Source organism: Mesoplodon densirostris, chromosome 11, assembly GCF_025265405.1.
Source record: "Mesoplodon densirostris isolate mMesDen1 chromosome 11, mMesDen1 primary haplotype, whole genome shotgun sequence".
In the NCBI taxonomy this organism is placed as follows: Eukaryota; Metazoa; Chordata; class Mammalia; order Artiodactyla; family Ziphiidae; genus Mesoplodon; species Mesoplodon densirostris.
The window spans coordinates 79,407,577-79,423,304 of record NC_082671.1 but is presented as its reverse complement, the minus strand read 5'-3'; the positions used below and the strand labels follow the sequence as shown (position 1 = coordinate 79,423,304).

Here is a 15,728-nt window from a genome sequence, read left to right as displayed (position 1 = left end):
CTCCTGTCACTCCCTTCTAGAGCTCTATATTTCAATGATAGCGAAGGGTCTATCATTTCTAGAACATAATGCTGTTTATGCCATCCTGCTTTTGCTCATGTGATATTCTCTGCCCAGGAAGCCAGTGCCCATGGCAAATGCCTGTACTTTCAAAACCAACTCAAATGTTACCTCTTCTAGGAAAACTTCCATGTTCCTCACCCTTCATTCCTCTCTTAGTAATTTCTACATCTCAGACATATTTTTGTTGGTGCATTTATAACATTGTACTGAAATTTGTTTTTATCTTTCTTCTCCTGTGGACTGTGAAAGAATGCTTAAGGGTAAGGCCTATGTCTGGTTCAGAAGTCTGCAAACTTTTTCTGTAAAGGGCTAGATAGCAAATATTTTTGACTTTGAAAGCCATGTAGCCTCAGACACGATTATTTAACACTGTGGATATAATGTGGAAGCAGTTACTGACCAAATGTAAATGAGTAGGTATGGCCAGCTTTATCCAAAGGGCATATCATTTTCTGACCTCTGGTCAGGAATGGTCATAATACCTTGCCCAGTACACGTTTTTTAGTAGAATAAACAAATAAGTGAAGAATGAGTATGAAAGAACAATATTATACATGATTACAGTGGTGGAATGCTTAAAACTTTAATTGCTGGGTGCAGTTATGTTTATTGAGATTAATTTTCTTCATCTTGAAATTTAATCCTGATTTAAATAAAAAAGGGGGGGAGTGAGATCTAGTTATTTAATTCACTATTAAGCACATGTATGACTACATGATAAATTTGATTTTTCAAATATTTGATAATTATTTTAGTACAACTGGCTTTCTTTGTAATCTTATACGCTTTATTTTAAGCATTTAAAAAAGGGGACAAAGAAGTCAAAGCCCTCTCCCTGTCTCTGGTACCGCGTTCCCGGAACACACAGAGGGAGGGACTGTCACCTTCGTCCGTCTAGACTGGAGGTGATGGTGGTGCAGCTGTAGCTGGGGGGTCCCAGCACAGCCAGTGGAGCCCCTGTGGTACACGAAAAATTACCAAACTAAGAAGCCGCCTGCTGGAACCCTCTCCACCAAAGAATGCTTGGCTGCTTTCTGGGTATCTGTCTGGATCTGGATTCCCCAGGGGTTGGAAAACCTGCCATCCCAAACACTCCCCTGCCCTTGCCACAGAGTGAGCTAATGGGACCAGGGCTCTACCTGAAAGCTGTTTTTAGCTCCATTGTGTGTCTGAGCCAGGGGGTTGATGGAGAAGAGGAAGAAGCTGAGAGCCCTGGGCTTGTGGACATTGGCTAGGGCTAAATGTGCATTGATTAACACCAGGGTAAGAAATTGTGGCCTGAGACTCTATGCCTGAGTGGATGCTAATTATATTTTTTCTCACATCCTGCCTCAGGCCAGAGCTCAGGCTGCCAAGTGTAAATGTGGGCTGGAGAACTTTTTTCTTCTAATTGTTTTCAAAAGCCTTTGCGTGTTCCAGAGCTTTATAACACAATTGAATGCACATTAGGTGAATTAAATAAACAAGGGACTGGCCAGGGGTTAATCTGCAGAAATTCAGTTACCTGACCCCTTTTGAGCAAGGAGGCTTAAATGGCTGCTCAGAGAAGACAGACCCCCATGCTCTCAAGTCTGGAAATGCCTCACCCTTCAAGTTATCCAGGCTGTGCATGTGGATGGTGTTAGGAATCAGGCTGACCTGGGTTTAAATGAAGCTCTGCCACTTGCTAGAGGTGTGACCCTAAAATAGTCACCTAATCTCTGTGAACTTGTGTCCTCATGTGTAGAATGAGTATGATAATACCTGCCTCATATTCCAAAGACATGGGAGAGCAGAGGTGTCCCACACCAGGTGGTTCTCAATTGCTTTGTATTGGGATCTTTATTTTTGCTAATTGAGGCCCACAGCTTTCTGCTGGGCAGGTGCAATGCAGGAACATCTCATCCTTGTCCTCAGAGCATCAGACCTGCAGTGGGGCGGCCTCACAGTAGACATACAATAGCTACTTGATCAAGATTAGTTTTTAGAGTCTTCCTTTGGCCATTTGATTAACCATGTTCATTTGGACCAAGATATGAGCCTTGTAACCCAACAGACCCTCCTTGTATCACTTATCCTTGCTTCCCACACATTATTTATTTATTAGCTTTTTTTGCTACTGGCCATTTTTATCATCTAGGTCATCTTTGCTGTCTCTCACCTCATCTCACCTTTTCTGGAGACATGCAGGTCTCTTTCAGGCAGAGTGGCTTTGAGTGCTTGTTGGTGCATTCACAGTTTGGTTAATTTCACCACCAAGGTCATCACTTTTTATCGCATTCAGTGACATTATTAGATATCTGGACTCCTGACTAGGCCAGGAGACTTCCAAGTTAAAAATGTCCTTGAGGATTCTGTGAGGTTTTTTCCTTGTGATTGAAGGAGATTGAAATACTTAGATGAATTACTGGGATCCAAGAGCATCTCCCAATGGCAGACTTTAAAAGTGAGATTGTGGAAATAGCTGACCATTCATTCAGCAAAAAGTTGTTGAAATGTAAAACCATCCCAGCCCACTAGAATGCAAGTACTCCGAGGACAGGGCTTGTATGGTTGGCTTGTTGCTGTGTCCCCAGTGCCTTGAACAGTGACCAGCTCAAGGAATTTTTGTTGAATCAATAAATGAGAGCCTTGTGCAGCCCTCATGGGGTTACAGATGTACAAATAACTATGAGAAAAATGGAAGCATGAAGGAAGGAAGACCTTAGCTTGAGGGAGTCACAAAAGATTTCATTAAGGATGTGACTCTTGAGCTGAGGCTTGAGGACTGCCCAAGAGTTTTCAAATGGATAAATGATGGAATTCTAGACAGAGGAACTAGTGTGCATAAAGGAGACACAGAGGTAAGATAGCGTGGTGTGTTCCAGGGATTGTAAATAGTTGGAGGTGGCTGGTGTGTGTAGGGATAATTGGGCAAAATGTCAGAAATCAGATCATGAATAACTCTCTATGACATGCTAGAGTCTGGATTTCTGGGAACAGGTGAGCCACTAGAGATATAAGTAGGAAAGTGGCAAGATATATTTTAGAGAGGCCTCTCTGGAGGACAGATTTGAGAGGGTAAGACTGAGTCAGGAAGACATAGGTCATTGTAGAGGCTTAGTGAATGGGAAAGGAGAGGTGTGTAAGGCAGAGCAGTGCAGTGGAATGGTGAAAGGGTGTTCTTAATATATTTTTAAGAGGTAAAATTTATATAACTTAGGTGCAAAAGAAAAGTAAGAGTGAAGAGTTTCTCCTAGGTTATTGATTTGAGCATCTGGATCAACAGGATAAGAAGTGGTTTGTTGGCAAGAAGATGAGGGAGTTATTTTTACATGTCCGTAGAACATCTAGTTGGAGATGTTCAAGAAGCACTTGAATACTCAAGTCCAGAGCTGAGGAGAGTTCTAGGGTGGAGATACTAACTGGACAGAGATCAGTATGGTGGTGATATTACCTGGATTACCATGAAGAATGGAAAGAGAAGAGGCCTGTGAACAGAACCCCAGGATAAGCAAGAGAGAAGCAGGAAAGAGGAATGCCATAAACCAAGAGAGGAGAGGTTTCAAGAATGAGGAAGCCCTCATCAGTGCCAAGCGAAGATAAAGACCATTGGATTAAGAACTAGGAAATTGAAGGTAACAGGAGCAGGATTATTTTGGTGGTAACATAGGGGCACAGGGCAGCTTCCAATGGGTTACACAGGAAATGGGAGGTTATAGAATGAAGAAAGCAGGTGTAGACTCCTTGTTCTAGATATTAAATAGGCAACAGTGAAAGCAGAAAGTAGAATGGGACTTAGAGAAATACACAGGCTTGAGAAGTTTTTGTTTGTTTTTTGTTGGTTTTTTTTTTCTCTCCTTAAAGGTAGAATGTAGCTGTGGGAAGGGAAAATAATTAGGAGAGATAGAGAAAGAGTAAAGATACAGGTGAGAGGTTTTCTAAAAATTCTTTTTGATGGAACAAAATTATGGGATTTAGTTTGAAAGATGCAGGGGTGGTGATCCTCACCACATCCCCATTCAACTTGCCTATTTTGTCTCTGCAGAAGACAGGTGGATCTTGGTCAATGTGGAGAATATTGTAAACTTAACCAGGTGGTGATTCCAGTGACAGCTGCTGAGCCAGATGTGTCATCATTGCTTGAGCAAGTGACACATCCCCTGGTACCTGGTATGTGGCTATTGATCTGCGAATGCCTTTTTGTTCACCCCTGTCCATAGGCTTAGCAGAATCTTGCTTTCAGCTGGCAAGACCAGCAGTACACCTTCACCATCCTACCTCAGGGGTATAGCAACTCCCCAGCTCTATGCATTATTTACTTTGCAGGGATGTTGATTGCCTTTTCCTTCCATAAGATATCATTATATTGATGACGTTACGCTGATTGGACTTGGTGGGCAACAGGTAGCAACCATTCCAGACTTATTGGTAAGAAATTTATATGTCAGAGAATGGCAAATAAATCTGACTAAAATTCAGGGACTTTCTATCTCAGGGAAATTTCTAGGGATCCAGTTGTGTGAAGCATGTCAAGGTGAAAGATAAGTTGCTGCATCTGGTCCCTCCCACAACCAAAAAAGAGTCACAATGCCTACCTAGTAGATCCTTTTAGATTTTGGAGGCAACATATTCCTCATTTGGGTGTGTTACTCCAGCCCATTGTTGAGTGAACTGAAAAGTTACTAGTTTTGAGTGGGGCCCAAAACAAGAGAAGGCTCTGCAACAGGTCCAGGCTGCTGGAAAGACCCTCTGTCACTTGGGCCATTTGACCCAGCATATCCAATGGTGCTTGAAGTGTCAGTGGCAGTTATGTCTGCTGTTTGGTGTCCTTTGCAGGTCTCTACAAGTGCATCACAGCAAAGCCCTTCTATCCTCTGTGGATAGATAACTACTTTCCTTCTGAGGAACAGCTCTTGGCCTGCTACCTTAGTAGAGACTGGACAGTCAACCATGGGCCACTAAGTTACCATATAACCTGAGCTGCCCATCATGAACTAAGTGTTATCTGACCCACCAAGGCATAAAATTGAGCATGCACAGAAGCACTTCATCATCAGATGGAAGTGGTACATAGATGATCAGGCCCAACGGGCCCTGAAGGCACAAGTAAGTTACATGAAGAAGCAGCCTAAATACCCATGGTCCCCACTCCTGCTGTCCTATCGTTTCTCTCCCAGCCTGCCCCTGTGCCTCAGAGGAGGGCTCTATCAGCAGTTGACAGACTTGGGCCTGGCCTACAGATGGTTCTGCACGGTGTGCCGTCACCACCCAGAAGCGGACAGCTGCAGTGCTACAGTCCCTTTCTGAAATCTCTCTGAAGGACAGTGGTGAAGAGGAATCTTACTGGTGGAAAGAACTCTGAGCAGTGCACCTGGCTGGTCACTCTACTTGGAAGGAGAAACGGCCAGACAGGCAATTATATACTGATGTATGGGCAGTGGCCAGTGGTTTGGCTGGATGGTGAAGGACTGGAAAGAATATGATTGGGAAATTAGTGACAAGGAAATCTGGGGAAGAGGTATGTGGATAGACCTCTCTGAATGGGCAAAAAACAAAACATGGGGCTTTCCTGGTGGCGCAGTGGTTGAGAGTCCGCCTGCCGATGCAGGGGATGCGGGTTCATGCCCCAGTCCGGGAAGATCCCACATGCCGTGGAGCGGCTGGGCCTGTGAGCCATGGCCGCTGAGCCTGCACGTCCGGAGCCTGTGCTCCACAACGGGAGAGGCCACAACAGTGAGAGGCCCACGTACCGCAAAAAAAAAAAAAAAAAAAAAAAAAATGAAGAAATTTGTATCCTGGGTGAATGCTCACCAAAGGGTGGCCCCAGCAGAGGAGGATTTTAATAATCAGGTGGATAGAATTACCCATTCTGTGGATACCAGTCAGTCTCTTTATCCAGCCACCCCTGTCATCACCCAATAAGCTCAGGAACAAAGCAGCCATGGTGACAGGGATGGAGGGTATGCATGGGCTCAGCAACGTGGACTCCCCAAGGCCAGACTGGTTACAGCTGCTGCCGAGTGCCCCTCTGCCAGCACCAGAGACCAACACTGAGTCCCTGCTATGGCACCGTTCCCCCGGGGGATCAGCCAGCTGTCTGATCAGCTGCAGGTTGATTACATTGGACCTTTTTCTATTATGGAAGGGGCAGCACTTTGTTCTTACAGGAATAGACACTTACTCTGAATACAAATTTGCCTTTGCTGTGTGCAGAGCTTCTGAAAAAACTACCATCTGTGGACTTACAGGATGCCTCCTTCACCCTCATGCTATTCCACAGAGCAGTCCTTCTGATCAAGGAGCTCACTTTACAGCAAAAGAAGTGCAGCAATGGACCCACGCTGACTGGTCTTACACGTTCCCCACCATCCTGAAAGCCAATGGCTTGATAGAATGGTGGAATGGTCTTTTGAAGACTCAGTTAAAGTGTCAGGTAGGTGGCAATACCTTGCAGGGCCAGGGCAAGGTTCTCTAGAAGGCTATACATGCTCTGAATCAGCACCCAATATATATGCTGTTTCTCTGAGAGCCAGGATCCACAGGTGGAACAATTCAGGGGTGGAAATGGCAGTGGCACAACTCCCTAGTGCCCCTAATGACTCACTAGCAAAATTTTTGCTTCCTGTTCCTATGTCCTTATGCTCTGCTGGCCTAGAGGTCTTGGCTCCCAAAAGAGGAGTGCTTACACCTAGAGACACAACAAAGATTCATTGAACTGGAATTTAAGACTGCTGCCTGATGCCTCAGAATCAACAAGCAAAGAAGGGAGTTATGGTGCTGATTTGGTGACTGATCCTGACTACCAAGGGGACATTGGACTACTACTCCACAATGAAGGTAAGGAAGAGTATGTTTGCAATACAAGAGATCCTTTAGGCTGTCTCTTAGTATCACCATGCCCTGTGTTTAAGGACAGTGGAAAACTACAACCCAACCCAAGTAGGACTAGTAATGCCGCAGACTTTTCAGTAATAAAAGTTTAGATCACCCTCACTAGATGAAGAACCATGCCCAGCTGAAATACTTGCTAATGGCAAAGGGAATATGGAATGGGTAATGGATGAAGGTAGTTATAAATACCAGTTACAACCACATGACCTGTTATAAAAGTAAGGGCTGTCATTGTCATGAGTATTTACTCCTTATTTTGTGTGTGTGTGTGTGTTTTCTTCCCTCTCTTAGCTCCTTATCATTGGTATAAGATGCATTGACTTTATATCATAGTGTTTAAGTGTTGTTAATTTTACATCATAGTATTTTAGTTATGAGCTATGAAGGGGAAGAATAAACATCACTCAAGGACTTTAATCTCCTTTTCTGGGGAAGGGGTTAGTGCATTTTAGGTTGAACGCAGGATAGTTATATCATATTAGGTGAGATTATGATCTTGTTATTGTTTTCATTTGGAGATTAAGTATGGTTTAAGGAGATTCATGTGGATGCCAAGTTGACAAAGGGTGGAGTTGTGATGGTTAATTTTATGTGTTCCCTTGACTGGGCCAGAGGGTGCCCAGATATTCAGTCAAACATTCTTCTGGGTGTGTCTGTGAGGATGTTTTGAATGAGATTAACATTTAAATTGGTAGACTGAGTAAAGCAGGTTGCCCTCTCTAACGTGGGTGGGCCTCATCCAAAAGTTGAAGGCTTGAATAGAACCAGAGGCTGACTCTCCTTTAAGTAAGAGACAATTCTTTCTAGCTGATTACCTTCAAACTAAAGCATTAGCTTTTTTCCTGACTTTGGATTCAAACTGAAACACTGGCTCTTGCTGGGTCTTGAGCCTGCCGGCCTTCATACAGGAACTATACCAAATCATCAGCTCTCTTGGGTCTGTAGCTTGCCAGCTCACCCTGTAGAGCTTGGGATTTGCCTGCCTCCATAACTTTGTAAGCCAATTTCTTATAATAACTCTCTTCACACACACACACACACACACACACACACACACACACTATGTGAATCCATAAAGTAGCATGTCCTTAAGATTTATATGACTGTATTAAGGTGGAAGTGGATTAATATAGGCAATAAGACTAGTCTTTAAATGTCTTCTAGAAATCCTAGACCTTCTTCTCCAACCCTGCCTTCTTCCTTCCTTGAACCAATGAGGGCACCAACCCAGAGATTTATAAATTATCTTTTATCTGCATCTGCTTTGCTTTTTACTCTCTTGGATCTTACCTTGGGTGAGCTGTGTCTCTCTCCATCATGTATCAGTGACTTCAGGCTAGCATTCGTGGGAATGTAGCCAGTACATAAAACATTCAGGAGACCTCCCTGTCAGCATGGGGTTGTCCAAATGCATGCAGGGGTCCCCCCAATAGGCACACTGTCCTCACAACACCCATTCAGCTGTTGGCTGTCGACGACTTGCAGATTCCTCTCTTGAGCTATTCCCAGATGGTTCTGACCAGTCCTTTTCATTTCATTTGTATATTTGTATAATGCAGTGAAGCATATCCTTGCTGGGACTGCAGAGCAAATTGGTGGCATGCCTTCTGAGAGTTCCAAGGTTGTCATGGGCATGATAGCAATACTGTGCTTTAACTAAAAGTCAGTTCTAAACTCCCCAGAGAGTTCCAGAGGGTGCCTGTTCTTCATTCTTTTGGATACAGAGCAGACATCCAGAGTGTCCTGAGGTGCCCTAATAATAAAAGCCCACTCCCTCCACATACCAGGGGAAGAAGAGGACCAGGTCGGTTTTATTTCCTTACTGATTTGCTGAAATCTCTCTCTGATTGAAAGTCATCTTTTTCGTAACACTGAAAAGATGTAACATTAGCTTAATCATTCCCAAATGAATCCTGAAAAATATTTGGAAACAGTACACTTATACAAAATCATTTCAGCATTACTAGAAAGTTTCAACCATTTGCTATGAACTTGTACTTTTAAGTGGTGACCATGTGGTCTGCCTTCAGAACATTCAGTTCTTTCTTTTTTATAGAATTAAAACCCCTGACACTTGTTTTAAGACCCAAGAAAACCTTTAGTGCTTAGCAAAATGCAGAACCTGGCATAGTCACAAAGGAGATATATTTGATTTTACTCCTTGAAGGCATTTTAAAAAAAAGACACAAGATACTGTCTGTAAGAAAACTAAAATGGCAGCTGCAACTTCTTCCCAGAAGTCTCTGGAAAAAGACATCTAAGGTCACTCCTTATTCTCCCGGGTACCAGGAAAGCAATTTACCGCCCTTCCCCCTTCCCCCTCAACTAAAGCAAAGAGCAGTGGGGAGACATCCAACTCTCAACAGAGCCTGTCTTGATCGAGGAAGTTAACACTTCAAGAAAAGGATTCTGTCTTCTTTCAGGGCTCTTGAAAAGGATCTTTGCCAAACCCAACCCCAAGATAGAAAAAGTCCTTTTCCTAAGACTTGGGAATCAGTAACCAACTTGCATTAGCATTTGGACCTGTGAAGAATTCCATCAAATTATGCAGCGTAAGGGCCCTAATTTCAAAAACAGCCAATTTCAAAATGAGAGCTCAGGTGGGAAATCAAGGAAAAGATTCAGGTGCCAGGGAGAGATGAAAATTCACATTGGATGTACCACATTGGAACCTAGCACCTGTGAGATGAACAAGAACTGCTAAGAGGGTAACTCTCTTTTGGGAATATGAGGGAGACAGATTCTCAGTTCCAGTCTACTCAGGGTTTAATCCTACATTGAAGGGAGGCATTGATGTGTCAATAGCAACATATTCCTACCAGTCTGGCTTTAGTTTCTCTGGGTTTTGGGAAGTATTTAAGCAAAAAAAAAAAAAAAAAAAAAGAGAGAGAGAGAGAGATGGTTGATGGGATGGGAAATAGTTGTAGAATAATTTATACAAACTCCCTTCACATAACCTCTATTGTGTGTTGATTGTTTTGTGTCTAACAGAGTACTTTGCACAAAAGAAACACTCCATACATACTCGATGTTAAAGGAATTAACTAATTAAATAATTGTGTATTTAAATAGGCTCATGCATTGGCCAAAAGTATTTCAGTGCAATTTGATTCCTTCCAAAGGAATTAAAAATGAGCAAATGTGAGAGGAAGAGTGAGCTAATTTGAACACATGACGTCTAACTTTTTTAAAAGATCATGCCCTTCTTTATCACTAGTCAATTTAGTGGTCCAAGGAACAAAGGAGCTGCACACCACAAAAGGAAGCAAAGGCAATTAAGACTGTAACAGGATGTTAAAATTGAAATTATGACCAGGTCCCAAAATTCAGTCGGTGGAAAATTCCAAAAGGAGATACCAAGTCATCAATGGCATGTTCACAAAGGAAATGATGATCCTGAGGAACTGGTTGATGAATTTTTGACCTCTCAGACAGGTCAAGACTACAAAAAGGGAGGGGTGGCAGGTGATCTACTATTCCGTCACCTCTAGAGAGAGGAAACTTTGAGGAAAGCACTACGTAGCTGGGAGCAGAGTCTGACCCTTTCCTGGGGAATCTGTAAGACGGTGAGGGCTGTCCAGAGTTTTGGCACTGGAGTCAGGAGAGAACTCCATGATGGGACTGGCCTGTACTCCTCAGGGCATGTTGGAGCAAAGGCTACAAGAGGATTTCCTAAGGACCAAATGTGGACCAACCTAGAGAAAGAGAGATGGGTTGTTTCTGATCCTTGAGGTACAGAGGTATCCCAGCAGCAACCACTCAAAAGAAATGTATATTCACATCTCCCAGGATCAAGGGATCTTTAGGGAGAGGAAACCAGTGTAGAACGTCTTGTGAACCTATTGAAATACCTGCATAGAAGTAGAATCTGCCAGGCACAAAGAATAGGAAACCATCCCATGGGGTTCCATTAAGACTTTTCTTCACCAGTCCTTTCTGACCTTGGAGGGGTCACTGATGGCCAGCTAGGGAGGGGGTGGAGAAGAGAAGCATGAGGTAGAAAAATATAGAAGAAATCAACCAACCTTCCCCTTTCTGACTGCAGTTTTCCAAATATACCCAATATATATTTCTGAAATATACCGAGATAAGGAAAGAAGAAGCAACTCTAAATCAATTTAGAATTTTTTAGTGATATCTTAGATTCTCATTAACCTTTCTAAACTGAGACTATGTTCTCAATTTAAAGTAATTGTACAACTGTTTATTACCTAAGTGTGTACAGCAAGTTCATGAGTCATGACCACAGGCAGATCCTGGTTTGGGGGATCATCATTAAGAAAAATATAAAACTGTGCTTATAGGAAAAGAAATTACAACAAACTGAAGATTTTTAAAAGCTGACAAATAACACATTTATCACAAAATAAAATTTTTGTTAGCTCTCTGGCACATTGATATAATATTTTTTCTAACTAAATTTTGATTGAATATTCTTTGATAGTTTCTTCATATGACAATGTCTCAATAATATTATTTTCTGAAAAGAGAATAGAAAAATGTTTGTATTGATCAACTTTACTTATAGTACCAATACAGGCTTGTGCCCTACAAGAAAGAGGTGTAATGATAAATTCTATTTCCTTTGTTTCCCCATTTTAAAAAAAGAAAAATTATAAATGCACATGGCTGCATTTTCAAGTTTGTTCTAAGAATCTATGAGAACCAAATCCTCTGCTTACAGTCTTATGTGTGTGATGATTAGAAAAGTTTTCAGCAGACTAGTTTCTGGTTCTGTATGGTTCAAACCTGGTTACCCCTCTCCTACCCAGGCTCTGTGTGACACATTCCTATCTAGATAAAACCTCTGGTTTTTGTCTTACTGTTGGAACACCACTGAGTCAACCTGGTAAGCAGTAGAAGCAAAATTCAGACATATTCCTGCCTTCATTGAGCTTTCAGCCTGCCAGGCAGAGACAGAAGAATCAATTGACCACACTAAAAAGATGGGAGATGTGTTTCAGAGGCAGGGAGCATGGTTCTATAAGAATGCACAAGGAAGGAATTATTCTTTGATAATTATTATTTAATGGATAATGGACTAAGTATGAAACAGAGACCCAGGTAATGTGGATAGTTGCAAGAAGCCTGTCCAACTCTATCTTAAAGCCCTCGATTGAATAACAGAGCCCTTCCTTTATTCTGGAATCTCGTTTCTCCCTCTGCACTTTGTATTGGGCTTTCTGCTTAGTACCTTGCTTTCAGGCACTACTGGGATCTACTCTGCTCAGCCAATAGTGTTGTTTTCCTGGAGGAGGTGGGGAAACACAGGAAAGAGACAGCCCAGTCTGGCTTGGGTATAAGAAGATTCTATTGCCTTTATGGGGTGTTTTTTTTTTTGTTTGTTTGTTTTTTTTTTTTTTTTTTTTGCGGTACACGGGCCTCTCACTGTTGTGGCCTCTCCCTTTGCGGAGCACAGGCTCCAGACGCGCAGGCCAAGTGGCCATGACTCATGGGCCCAGCCGCTCCGCGGCAAGTGGGATCTTCCCGGACCGGGGCACGAACCCACGTCGCCTGCATCGGCAGGCAGACTCTCAACCACTGCACCACCAGGGAAGCCCAAGAAGACTCTATTGAACTCAAGCTACCTCTTGGCATCTCAGAGCCCTCTTGTACTTAGGTTGGGCTTCTTTCCAAATTAAACAATCTTTCACAATCACCTTCTAATTCTGCACCTTTATCCCATCACTATAACAACTCCCACCCCATAATACACAGCGGGAGATAGGCATTATCAAGAGAGGCAGGATGAATGAATCAACAAAGGAATATTTGCCTTAAATTGTGGGATTTTTTCCCCAGAGAATGTATCTTCCTCTTCTGAACCCTCGGTATGTTTGCCTTCTATAATTCCAGCTAACCAATACTTAAAAACCCACTTCTCTGTGTGTGGCAGATCAGCTGCTTCATAAGTATCTGAGGTGTTTGTTTAAAATACAGGTACCAAGCTTCACTCTAGAATGGCTTCTCACAGGATCTGGGGACTGGCACCTGGTAATATGAATTTTTTTACATCTTTATTGGAGTATAATTGCTTTACAATGTTGTGTTAGTTTCTGCTGTACAACAAAGTGAATCAGCTATACGTATACATATATCCCCATATCCCCTCCCTTTTGCATCTCCCTCCCACTCTCCCTATCCCACCCCTCTAGGTGGTCACAAAGCACAGAGCTGATCTCCCTGTGCTATGCAGCTGCTTCCCACTAGCTATTTATTTAGCCTTTCAGGTGACTGTTTTGTAGATCAAAGTTTGAGAGTGACTGCACTAAGGGTAGTGCATAGATGTCCTTCCCAATGTCCAGCATCAAGAGAGAAATCAGATACCCAGACTGTATGACACCAACACGACAACTATAGGACAAAGGAGAAATCTCAGCTCTATAAAACAATCCATGGAGGAAACTATAAAATATGCTAAATTAAAAAGGCAACAGCATGAATAAACTGGCACAGGTATAAGTTGATTCTTACAGCATTGTTGGAATAGCAGAAGTGTCCACATATGATGTACTGATTAAGCAAACTACAACAGAGTCAGGCAAAGAAATACTATGCAGTTTTATAAAAGAATAGAAAACTAGATACTGCTAAGATATGTTGTTAAGTTAAAAAGGCAAAGTTCTGAGCTTATATATAGCATATATATGGTATACTGTCGTTTGCATGAGAAAAGGGGGAAAGTAAAATATGTGTTCATATTTGCTGTGTTCCCATGAAGAAATGCTGGAGGGATACAGAAGAAATCAACAAAAGTGGTGTGACATATTGTTTGCAGTAACAGCCCAATCTACTCACACTTCTCTTTATCCACTCTCTTTGGGTAGTGCCTTCCACACTGTCTCCGGGCATGGCCACATAATTTGCTTTCACCAATATGAAGCAAGCAGAATTTGGGAGCTGCCTTCTCTGGCTGCTCATGCAATCCTGTGAGAGCCATGTGAAGAAGCCCAGGCTAGCCTGATGGATGATGAGGGACACATGACCAGCTGCCTACCTCACTTCCCAACCCCTAACCTAGCCAGCAGCATATCAACTGCAGAGCGGTATGGAATAAGGGACTTACTGTAGGGATTAGACCTTGCATAACTGAAAATCATTAGCCAGAGACCACAAGGAAGAGCTGGTAAAGAAGTCTATAGAAGACTGATACTTTTGTATTTTATGCTATTCCTGAAAGTCACCCAAGGTCAGCAGGGTAGATTATTAAAAAGAACAAGTGAACACAAAGCAAGGGAGATGGAGGCCGAGCTGGAAACTCTGTCTGTCTTTCATTCCATCTAATCCCTTTCTTATGGAGCTGTAGTTGTGCCTGGCCCAGGACGCAAAGAAGCAGGAGGGGATCCATGGGAGCGGTAGGAGTTGTGGGTCTTGCTGCTGCCCCATGGCGAAAGGGGGAGCCTGTGGGTCAATGACAAAACACATGGGCTAGGGCTTCCCTGGTGGCGCAGTGGTTGAGAGTCCGCCTGCCGATGCAGGGGTCACGGGTTCGTGCCCCGGTCCGGGAGGATCCCACATGCCGCGGAGCGGCTGGGCCCGTGAGCCATGGCCACTGAGCCTGCGCGTCTGGAGCCTGTGCTCCACAACGGAAGAGGCCACAACAGTGAGAGGCCCACGTACTGCAAAAAACAAAAACAAAAAACAAAAAAAAAAACCCCAAAAAACCATAAAAAATCATGGGCTACGTTGGTGCCTCAGGCCCTGCACCAATATTCCAAGCATAATGGCCGCTGCCTCACTTCTACCCCCCAAATATCATGCAGGTATCCTGTGTTTTCTACTCGAATCCAGAATTATACAGGGAAGGGAATCCTAAGACATGTGCTAGCAATTCAGCTAAATGAATACAGCAAAACCACCACGCCAGTCTAGATCACCACCTTCCAGCCAACTGACTCCAGAAACATGGAGTGTACTCAGAAGAGTTCCACCAAGATCACCCAGACCAGAAGAACTACTCAGCTCACAATAGAATCACAAGCTAAATTGTTATTTTAAGCCACTAAGCTTGTTGCACAGCAAAAGCTGATATAAGTGGATATCTAAAAATGATGAGATGGGTGGATAACAGTAGCTGGAGACAGGGTAGGAGCTAGACTTCTCAATGTATACCTTATTCTATGAGACATATCATTAAAATTTTTTGAACCATGTAAATGTACATAAGAATAAAATTAATTTTAGAAGTATCTGAAGTGATCGTAGGATGCTAATGGGTAGCTATTGCAAAAGGCACTATTTAAAGGGGTGTAGGTGTAATTCAGAGAAACAGAAGAGATGTGTGTAAGTCAGTGGAGTCCCCCAGTCATGTCCATCTCAGATATGGAACAAGCATCCACCCATCCTCTGTCAGGCACTCTTCTCAGAGTCAACCTGTCTTCTCTCTCTTTCATCCTTTAGTCCAACCTGCCATCAAGGCTTTGGATTCCATCTCTGAGGTATCTCTGAAATATGCCATCTTCTTTTTTCTCCACCACCATCACTGTGGTTGAGACTATTCCAACAGCTCATATCCCTGCTGCCATATTGCTTCTCTGCAATCCACTCTCTGTATTTAACAGGAGAGGTAGTCTTAAAATAGAAACTGTGTCATGTCATCCCCTCTCCCCATCTCCTGCTTGACGCCTTCAATGTCTTTTCATTATGTTTGGAATGTATGCAAACTCCTTGTCCTAACTTATAAGATCTTGCAAGACGTTACTCCCACCAACCTCTCCGATCTCCAGCGTCGCTCTCCCAGACGCCCCCCATACCACCAGACCCCAACCATAGCGGTCTTCTTTCAGTTCCTCAAATACTCAAGTTCTTTCATA

General features: G+C 43.0%; 1 pseudogene; it reads left to right on the top strand.

Annotated features, from left to right (window-relative positions):
• LOC132499578 (uncharacterized) overlaps positions 1 to 6,738 on the top strand; it is a 65,223-nt pseudogene extending 58,485 nt beyond the window's left edge.
• The last annotated feature ends 8,990 nt before the right edge of the window (positions 6,739 to 15,728 follow it).